Below are 11,563 nucleotides of genomic sequence, written 5' to 3'. Positions count from 1 at the left end.
CTTGAATGAAGCACAATTGTGTGTATTGGTAACACAAAAATAAAACAAAACAACAAAAACATCTTTTCATAACTCTATTGAACAATGGTCCCAGATATAACAAAAGATTAGGTAGAAAGAAAACATTTATGACCTTAATTGTGCAAAAATTTAGGGTACAAAGCCTGGTACAGTACACGATAATTTTTTTAAAAAATAAGGCATTTAAAGGCTTCAGAAATTAAAACTTTTAATTGCTAGTCGCATCTAATGAATAAGCCAGAGACTCCGTTTTCAAAATGGCATAACTAATATCTAAATAGATGTCAATGTCTGTTGCTTGCATTCATATAATGCTGACTAATATCTGTGCATGTCTCTGGAATATATAAATGTACTAAAGGAACATGGTAAATTAAAAGAAAAATGGGGGACTAACACATCTACCAAAATGGGTGGCTCTCAAAGTATTTTATCTTAGTGAAATACAAAGGGCTTTTCTTCTCTCTTCATAAAACCAGGCATGTTGCTTAATTTGACTATTGAAGTTTATAGAAGTTTCAAGGTCATCTCTAATGATTGATCAGACCAGAATTTAATGGGAAGAGAGGGGGCTGTCCCTGGGAAAAAAACAGAAATTTCAAATTTTTTTAAATTTAATCTTACTTTTCACTTATCTGTTTCACATCCTGCTCACTGCCCCACTCCTGGTTGGCCCCTCCTACAATTCTTCTTCCCCTTTTCTTCTGACCAAGTTGGGGACCCCTAGACATTCCTCCATTCTGGCACTTCAAGTCTCTGATTCTAGGCACTTCTCCCAGTAAGACCAGACAATGCAGCCTAGCTAGAAGAATATATCCTACAGACAGGAAACAGCTTTTGGGATAACCCTGTTCCAGTTGTTCAGGACCCACATGACCAAGCTGAACATCTGCTTCATATGTGTTGGGAGGTCTAGTTACATAATGTATGTAAATTTGGTTGTAATTTAGACTCTGAGATCCCCAAGGGTCCAGGTTAATTGATTCTGTTGGTCTTCCTGTGGAGTTCTTTTCCAGGCCCACACTGAATGTATCTATATCTGTTTGAGTCACCTGCTGGGTAGAGCCTATCAGAGGATGACATACTCCTGACTGCAAGCATAACAGAGTATCATTAATAGTGTCAGGGATTGGTGCTTGCCCATGGGAAGTGTCTCAAGTTGGCCACTCCCTAAGTGTCTGTTCCATTTCCTGTTGCCTGCTTTTCTTGTAGACAGAATAAATTTAGGGTTGAATGTTTTGTGGGTGGGTTTGTGTCTCTATTGCTCTACTGTAATTACTGCAGAGGTCTCAAATGTAACTAACAACATAAAAAAATCTCTTTGAGAATATGGACCAGAGTCTCACGTGGGCAATGGTTCCAATAATTAATATGTATAATACATTTCACATTCTTCATTATCATATGCTCAGTTTACTGCTTGCTAAGTATGTCCCATTTTTCTAAACCAAAAAGAAATTTTAAGAGTTTCAGAATTTTATCATCATCAGTGTATTTTTCTCCATTTTTTTCATTTAGAGAGTTCTCCTTAGTTCCAGGTCAGACTACTTCTGCATCACTGTTACTACTCACATGTTGTGGAACCACACAGCATGTGGAGTCGTCTGTGTTTACTGACATCTGCTTCTGAGCAGTTGAGTAAAACTCTCGAAATTCACAGAGGAAATATAGTACCTACTGTACATGAGTGCCTGCCAATGACTGATGACTGAGCCAATAAACAGTGATCCTTGCTGAAGTACAGACGTTGTGTGGAGACGCTAACATTCTTTCCTTCTTGCTGGTGGGAGTTTGAAAATGGCCTATGTTTGCCTTTGCTCACGGAGGAGGAAAGAGCAGGGCAAGTACTCTCACAAATATTTAGATTGTGTGTGCAAATACCAAGGACCAGAAGAACTCTGTAGACCATCCAAGGGGAACTTCACTAAAACACCAGGAGGTGATTAGGAAGGTAAACACTTCAACAAAATGCAAAGAATTTTCCAGAAGGATGAGCTTCTAAGGTCAAGAGAAGAAAACATTAGTTTGTTTATTTTAGCTAATATGGACACCAGTTTTCATACGTGCTATCCAAAGTGACAGTCCTTATTCCTAGCAACCAGCTTGAATCATCAACAAGCTCAATGTGAGGCCGGATTTTTTATTTGAAACACTATACTTTTCAATGTCTATATAAATAAATTTTGATATGGGCTGAGCCTATATTAAAAAACACAATTTCAATCCATTAAGTTTCTCAACTAATAACTCAAGGTTTTGTAAATTCTTGATTATTAAATGCTTACTTTTAAATGCATTACAATATAGAATTAATATTCTATATTGATCCCACTTCAAAACAATGGCATGGTTATAGCATGTTCAAATAACTGAGGAAACTTATACATTGAGCTTTGTAAGTTAATACCTAAAATTGCTTATGTTCCTATTTTTAAACTATATATAATATCAATAAGGCTACAAATGACATTATGTTATGAAATGTAAATTGATATAGTATTTCCAGCATAATTTGTTAGTAGCATATAATAATATTGAGCTGTTGAACAAATGCCAATAAAAATATTTTCGTGGCTCTGATTTGAGTCTTTCTTGTACTAGATGTTACTAACACTCTCAATATGCTTGCCCTTTTATCACTTTGTATTGTGTATCTCATCTCAATTTCTGAGATGAAGGAACTTAATTGCGTTATAGTGTAGGTCTCCTTGCCTAAAGAAAAAGTTGGTTTTTCATCTTAATACTCCTGAATCTAAACTTTACAGATGCATTCTTTTTAGATCCCTGGTGTCCCTTTCCCAGATCTCCTATGAACTTAGACAGCTGTCAGCATTGTTAGCTCTGCATTAGTGGATTGGACTAGCATAATTGAGAACCTAACGGAAGTATGCTTCAACTACAGACGTTTATTATCTGGAAGATAAATCCTGTAGTCTGGATGCCTGAGCTGAAAAGTCTGAGGAAGCTTATTCCTCTGGCACAGTCTCTACACAGTGTATGTCTGTGTTTAAATTTACTCCTATGTAAAGTTTGCCTTAATTACCTCTTTAAATATCCTTTCTGCTAACAAAATATCATTCTTAGTTTCAATGTATTTGAGATTCATCATCAAAATATGGAGGTGTGCAGTTCAGTCCTAGTGTTCCTAAGGATTGAGATTCAACTAACTTTATCAATTTGCCATCGTCTATTATTTCCATCCTTCTGAACTCGCATGAGAGCATCTGCTTTTCTTTACTACACCGAGGCTCTTGCACAAAAGCATTGACCTTTTATCTCTAAAGTGAAGACCAGTCCTTTATTTCATTTGGAATCTGTAACTTCAAGGCAAAGAACTCACTGCAGATAGGTTATCAGGACAGAATATATTTAAAGATACTAAAAAACTCACAGAACCTTTACAATTATTACTGAAACTCATAGATATGTACAAACCAGAATATCCACGTGTCATTACAGAGCAGAACTACAGGAAACGCAATGTAGCTAATCTTTACTACCTATTCCCACATGAATCCTGACCCACACTTTAAAGTTCTCTTTTTTTTAACGATTTTATTTAGTTTTATGTGTATATACAGAACACAAATATATAGCCAAATACTATATCTAAAAGACAGACCTTAACAAAGATCAAACACTCCACTTTTCTTAAAGTAGAGATCACCCAGATGGGAAAATCAAGAAACACTTCAATTAACAACAAAATATTTCATCAAACAGCAAGAGGACATTCTTTCCCTCAGAACATGGAATGTTTTCTAGGACTGATCATTTATCTCAAGAACATAAAAAAATAAAGAAAAATCCTATCACATATTCTCAGACCACAATATAATCAAATGGAAAATCAATATAAAATGGAAATGGATTAATATATGGGAACTTTAAAATATGTTTTTTTTTAAATTTAGAGAATACTTTATTAGTTTTTGTAATCAAACCCACGTAGATAAGACCTTACATATTTAATACAGTGTGTTACCCCTGTACAAATGGAAAAAACTTAAGTTCAACATTTCTAGACCAATATGGCTGTTAATTTCTGTACAGTGCCAACTCAACACAGTAAACGGGGATACTTTTTTCCAAAGTTGACAACACAGCTAAAGTTTCAAAAAATTCAAATTATATATCTGTATATATATATATATATATATATATATTTATATTTATATAAAAAGACCAATAATAGCAGTGTGTTATGCATCAACAGCAGCAACAGCTTTTCCAGGTTCTGCAGTCATCTGAACAAAACTGTAGAGACATCCAGCACACTCCATTAAAAAAAAAAAGTAAAAAAACAAAACCCGAGAAAACAGCACAGTTTGGTTACTCTTGTGGTACCTGGCACCATTTTTTTTAAATTAGCTTCTCAATCATCATCTGGAAAGAAAACATTCTGAGCAACATCATTAAAAACAGCTCTGATAAAGCACGGTCACTACTACGTGTCATTTAGCAAGTACAAGCTATTTTACATCCACAGAGGTATGATACAGTACTGTCCTACATCTATAATACTAGAGGATACAATTTAAAAGGCATTATTTGAGACTTGATTCTACTTTTCCAGCAGAGGGCCCAAAGGATGGTGTGACACAGCTTTGTAAAGAAACATACTCTAGACAGGATTTCCTTTCACTAGTGGCACAATTCTAAGGATTCATTCTCTCCATGAATGTCAGCTAAAACCGTTATTAAAAAAATGAAATATCCCTAGAACAAAACCGTATAACTACCGGTTTCACATGAAGATGACATAGTGGAGACAAGCTGGACCTCACCTTACCAACAAGCTATCAAATCTGTTATGTTTAAACAGTGAGACCTCCAAGGAAGGAGATGCCAAGTAGTGCTTCAAAGCTTCGGACCACAATCAAACATAGCATCCTTTTCAACAGAAGCAGAAGCTCATCTGAATATGCTCAAGGATGCTGACATCAACATTTAATCATCTCCTCACTCATCCTGGAAGAAGGGGAGATCAGTTACTACTGTACTTTATTGTGTTCAACCAAATCACCATGTTACAAAAATAGCAAGCTGCCATAATAAAAAATAAGGCTCCTCTATCCAGCACAAGATAGCATCATTTTACTTTCAAGCCTAGAAATTGCACACTTGTATATAAACCAACCGAAGATGAGGATTGAGAGTTCATCTTGGTGGATTTTTCCCTTGATGAATATGAAGTGTCCTTCCTTATCTTTTTTGATGACTTTTAATTGAAAATTGATTTTATTTGATATTAGAATGGCTACTCCAGCTTGCTTCTTCTGACCATTTGCTTGGAAAGTTGTTTTCCAGCCTTTCACTCTGAGGTAGTGTCTGTCTTTGTCTCTGAGGTGTGTTTCCTGGAGGCAGCAGAATGCAGGGTCCTCGTTGCGTATCCAGTTTGTTAATCTATTTCTTTTTATTGGGGAGTTGAGGCCATTGATGTTGAGAGATATTAAGGAATAGTGATTATTGCTTCCCTTTATATTCATATTTGGATGTGAGGTTATGTTTGTGTGCTTTCATTCTCTTTGTTTTGTTGCCAAGACGATTAGTTTCTTGCTTCTTCTAGGGTATAGCTTGCCTCCTTATGTTGGGCTTTACCCTTTATTATCCTTTGTAGTGCTGGATTTGTAGAAAGATATTGTGTAAATTTGGTTTTGTCACGGAATATCTTGGTTTCTCCATCTATGTTAATTGAGAGTTTTGCAGGATACAGTAACCTGGGCTGGCATTTGTGTTCTCTTAGGGTCTGTATGACATCTGTCCAGGATCTTCTGGCCTTCATAGTTTCTGGTGAGAAGTCTGGTGTGATTCTGATAGGTCTGCCTTTATATGTTACTTGACCTTTTTCCCTTACTGCTTTTAATATTCTTTCTTTATTTTGTGCGTTTGGTGTTTTGACTATTATGTGACGGGAGGTGTTTCTTTTCTGGTCCAATCTATTTGGAGTTCTGTAGGCTTCTTGTGTGCCTATGGGTATCTCTTTTTTTAGGTTAGGGAAGTTTTCTTCTATGATTTTGTTGAAGATATTTACTGGTCCTTTGAGCTGGGAGTCTTCACTCTCTTCTCTACCTATTATCCTTAGGTTTGATCTTCTCATTGAGTCCTGGATTTCCTGTATGTTTTGGACCAGTAGCTTTTTCTGCTTTACATTATCTTTGACAGTTGAGTCAATGATTTCTATGGAATCTTCTGCTCCCGAGATTCTCTCTTCCATCTCTTGTATTCTGTTGGTGAAGCTTGTATCTACAGCTCCTTGTCTCTTCTTTTGGTTTTCTATATCCAGGGTTGTTTCCATGTGTTCTTTCTTGATTGCTTCTATTTCCATTTTTAATTCCTTCAACTGTTTGATTGTGTTTTCCTGGAATTCTTTCAGGGATTTTTGTGTCTCCTCTCTATGGGTTTCTACTTGTTTATTTATGTTTTCCTGGAATTCTTTCAGGCATTTTTGCGATTCCTCTCTGTAGGCTTCTACATGTTCTCTAAGGGAGTTCTCCACGTCTTTCTTGAAGTCCTCCAGCATCATGATCAAATATGATTTTGAAACTAGATCTTGCTTTTCTGGTGTGTTTGGATATTCTATGTTTATTTTGGTGGGAGAATTGGGCTCCGATGATGCCATGTAGTCTTGGTTTCTGTTGCTTGGGTTCCTGCGCTTGCCTCTCGCCATCAGATTATCTCTAGTGTTACTTTGTTCTGCTATTTCTGACCGTGGCTAGACTGTCCTATAAGCCTGTGTGTCAGGAATGCTGTAGACCTGTTTTCCTGTTTTCTTTCAGCCAGTTATGGGGACAGAGTGTTCTGCTTTCGGGCGTGTAGTTTTTCCTCTCTACAGGTCTTCAGCTGTTCCTGTGGGCCTGTGTCTTGAGTTCACCAGGCAGGTTTCTTGCAGGGGAAAAGTTGGTCCTACCTGTGGTTCCAAGGCTCAAGTTTGCTCGTGGGGTACTGCCTAAGTCCTGTCCGGGGCGGCAGCAACCGGGAAGATCTGCGCCGCTCTTTCCGGGAGCCTCTGTGCACCAGGGTTCCAGATGACGTTTGGTGTTTTCCTCTGGCATCTGGATGTGCACAGAGTGCAGTCTCTTCTGGTTTCCCAGGCTTGTCTGCCTCTCTGAAGGTTTAGCTCTCCCTCCCACGGGATTTGGGTGCAGAGAACTGTTTATCCGGTCTGTTTCCTTCAAGTTCCGGCGGTGTCTCCACACTTTAAAGTTCTCAAGTGGATTATTTGAAAATTAATATCATGTATGCTTGCCTCGAAGTGTCCTCTAAGATATTATTAATAGGTATTTCTGAGTCTAGAACCATATCTAGGTGTTACAATTTATCAATTTTGTATGTGTATGTGCGTGTTCCTAAAACTGGAGTCCATCTTTCTTCCTCATAGAGGTATTATATGTACATTATAAAACCCACCCCTTTTGGTTTATACAATGAAAAGTCTAATATAGCTTTGACCTGTGTCTACCTAGCATCGATGTGGAACAGAAAGAATTTATCTTCACCATGAATGCAAAGCAAAGGCTTTTCATGAGGATTGTTGAAATAAAAAGAAAATAACCATTGACATTTTCTCTAGGGGTTTTAACCTAAGAGAATAAAAGAAAGGAGTTGTCATTTACTGAGATGAAAAAGATTGTAGGATAAACTGTTATGAGAGAAAAATACGGGAAAAATATCTCAAGCCTTGCAACATCCTTACAAATCAGATAAAACCTCCTTCCTGTAGCAGGTGAGTATACAGATCTCTTCAGGTACCCTCAACACTGACTTACCAGGGATGCTTTAAATGTCTTAGTGTTGCCATGGAAACAAACTGTTAGCTTATAAAGAGGTGAAGTATAAAAGTTGCATGCATACCAAAGTGAGTGCTCAATAAGTGTTATATGTAGAATTTGTGCAATATTTGCATACTAATATGCCCTTAAAATTAAACTTCCCTAGCAACTATACTGTTTAATATCAGTTAAGTTTTATGAAACAAAATAGCTTACAACAAAATTATCAAAATAGCCATCTACCAAGAGAAGCTGTCCATAATTTATAATGATTGGAATCTTTGATGAAATGAAAATAAGATTTCAGATAAAAATGCTCTTGTAATAAAATTAATTACATGAAAATCATTCAGGTAAAATATGAATTGGTCACAATAAAATAAATAAGTCATAACCAAGGAACTTTTGGCCATCTTCCAGGAAAGTGGAATTACTGATCGTCATCATCAGAGGCTACAGTGTTTTAATACTGCCAAATGTATTTGCCTCTAAATTATTCAATGCTAGTCTAGCCAAAGTTCAGGGCACTCAGGGCCTCCATGCTCTTTCTATTCATATGTACTTTCAGCCCTGCCTCTCAGTTCAATAACTCATACCTTTCTTACCTAAGGGCATAAGAAAATTTTCTCCCAGCATCAGACAAGTAACTGATATGTCAATGTCTGGGAAGGGAAAAGCTTGGAAGCTATGAATACCATGGGTTTTAAGGACTCCTTTGTAAATTATAGATAATGACGCTAGTTATAGCTTAAAGTTATAATTTGAAATACTTAGGCACTCTCTCTTAAAGTCCAATATCTATGATGAAGTGTGAAAAGGGTGTTGTCCCTCACTACTTCATTATAATAATTAGGTTGAACTTCTATTCCGGAAACTCTTAGGTTTCCGTATCTTAAATGTCACCATTACTGGATAGCTACTGTATTGCTCTGATAGTAAGACATCTATTTGTTTTTTTCTTGCATTTCCTGTAGTTTCTGCACATCTCAGGCAGCATTCGTCTCTTTCATCATTTTTCAAGGGAAATAAATTAACAAGACACTCCACGTGCCTATGGCTGCAAAGGGAAGTACTTTGATTTGTTAGCCTAATTCTGTTTTCCCAGACAATACAGTGATTTGGACTCAGTTAAGTTCGAAGAACTAATGGCAAAGTGGTTAGAATTGGCTTGGTACTTGGGCTGTTGGACTTATGAACTGTGAAAGAAGCTACATTCCTGTGGCCTGTTTTCACTAAAGGAAGTTTTATGTGGGAAACGAATTGGGTACACTGACACATTAGATCCTTGACCCACTGGACCTCAGAATCAGGAGAAATATGTTCACGTTTACATTAATGCCAGTAAACAATGATATAAAAGAAATGGTAAAGAATACTCAGGCTGATAAATTTGAAGCAAATTTTCTCATTAAAGGGCTTGAGAACTGGTTTCATGAATTAATCCTCATAGGTCACATAATAGCCAAGTGTGTAATCCCTGTACTCCCTGGACATGCCTGCAATCCCAATACTCTGACAAAAGAACGGGAGATGAAATTCCCAAAAATTTTTATGCAACTACTATGGCATGCATGGCAGTTAACAAAATAAAAAAGATCCTATCTCTAAAGAGAGGAAAAGTGAGGACCAAGCTCGTTTATTGTCCTCTGACATTCATATGCGTATGGTAAAACATGCATACCTGCACTCATACTCATGAACATAAATACAGACTCACATACTTTAAGCATACATAAATTCATATAAAATACAACTTGATCTACATGAAGGGCATGCATTACAATTAGGTATAATTTTTCTCCATGCTACCGGTACATGGTTATTTTAACCAGAAAGAAAGTACACCAGATTCATTTCATCAAAATTGAAAAACATGGTTATTATTTAAAATGATTTTCTTTATTTTATGTGTATTTGGGTATATAGGTATATATGCATATATGGGTGCCCACTGAGGCCAGAAGAAGCCACAAGAGCTTGTAAAACTAGAGTAATAGGCAGTTGTGAGCTTCCTAAAATGGATTCTAGAGGACTCCAGTCCTCTAGAAGAGGCAGAACAAATCTTAACTACAGAGCTATTATTACTCGAGCCTCTTACTTTGTTTCACATCAAGAAAAAAAATAGGCAATTCGATATACTTTTATGATAAAAGCAACCAACCAACAAACTAGGCATATAAGGACTGTACCTCAACATAATGAAAGTTATGAATTACAAGTTACAACTAACATCATGCTTAGTTTAAAAATGTTTAAAGCATTTTCTAGATCAGAAATAATGCAATTGTGCCCACTCTTTTGTATTTCATCACACTGTGATTATTTTGAATATAAGTGAGAGACTATGCCAAAGTACACATGTCAAACTGAGAAGGAAAATGCCAATGTACACATGTAAAAATCAAAGAAAACGTGTAAGAGAAACTTTTTTTTTGTTCATTTCATGGATCAAACTCAGATCTTTGGATATGGTGGAAGATTCCATTAACCACAGGGGCATCTTTTCAACCCATGGGACCTACTTTTCCCATTATTCTTCAACAAACCCGTGACCAGAAATTTAGAAAAAAAGAGGAAAGGCAATATATTTAATTTGAAAGAGAAAGTGTAATTTGCCTCTGTTGGTGGGTGACAGGAACACATGAACAAAAATTCCTTAAAAAAATGGAAATCTATGAAATGAATTTAGTAGAATAACAAAAGAGATAATAAAAGTAGAAACTTCTGTAGCTTTTTTATACATGGGACATCTGAAAAAAACATAAGGAAATACATTTCATTTAAGATGTCATGAGAAATAACTTAAATCAGTGAAAAATTTTGTCAAAAAATAGATATACATAGACAAAGTATCAATTTAGAGTACTGCTGTTATTTTCTAAATAGTTCAGAGGGAATATTATGTATTCACAGAAAGGAAGAGTAACTATTCTTAAACACTCATTCATAAACACAGCAATGTAAAGGTTCAGTGTAGTCACTATCAAACTTCTAATGATAGTTTTCATAGAAATAGAAAACAGAAAATCTCCCAAAACAAAATAAACAGAAACTAATGTTAATTTTACTCAAATGAATTGTGGAAAAGGTAACATAAATCCTTACAAGTCAAAGTGCATTTAAAAAGCAAATGCATAAATGAATGCAATAAAAGATAGAAAACCAAATGCAAATGTTTGCTGTCTACAAGAAACTCAGGACAGTGGCAAAGGCACTCTGAGCTGGAAGCATAGCTCACCAAACAAAATGAAAAAAAAAAGCGTGATTGGTTAGCTACATATTTGACAAAATTTAAAAGAAAGCACTCCTAAGATATAAAACACTAGCACATACAACAAAGGGAATCAATTCAACAATATGTAAGTGTATATGCAGTTAATGCTGATGCATCCAGCCACTGAGTAAACAATACTGAAAATTATTAATAGGATATAGGTGTGTACAAAATTAATTGGTGATTTCATCACCTAATTTTCACCAATAAATAGATCATAGAAGCCAAAGTTAACAGCAACAAGAAATGCCACTTGACAAATGAATGTCTATTTAACAAATCATGCTAGCAAAATTGGAGAGCCTACTGTAGAAGAATAAAATCAGCTGTTACTTTCACTCTATGCAAAAAAATTTACTCAAAAGTAGATCAAATTACGTAATTTAATACCTCAAATGCTGAAACTTCCTAAAGGAAAACAAAACAAAAAGAATTCTTCTAAGTATTGGCGTATGCAAGAACTTCCTGAACTCAAGAATTAGGAACAAGCCACAAG

Source organism: Rattus norvegicus, chromosome 16, assembly GCF_021556685.1.
Source record: "Rattus norvegicus strain SHRSP/BbbUtx chromosome 16, alternate assembly SHRSP_T2T, whole genome shotgun sequence".
In the NCBI taxonomy this organism is placed as follows: Eukaryota; Metazoa; Chordata; class Mammalia; order Rodentia; family Muridae; genus Rattus; species Rattus norvegicus.
Note: the sequence above shows the minus strand (reverse complement) of the source record.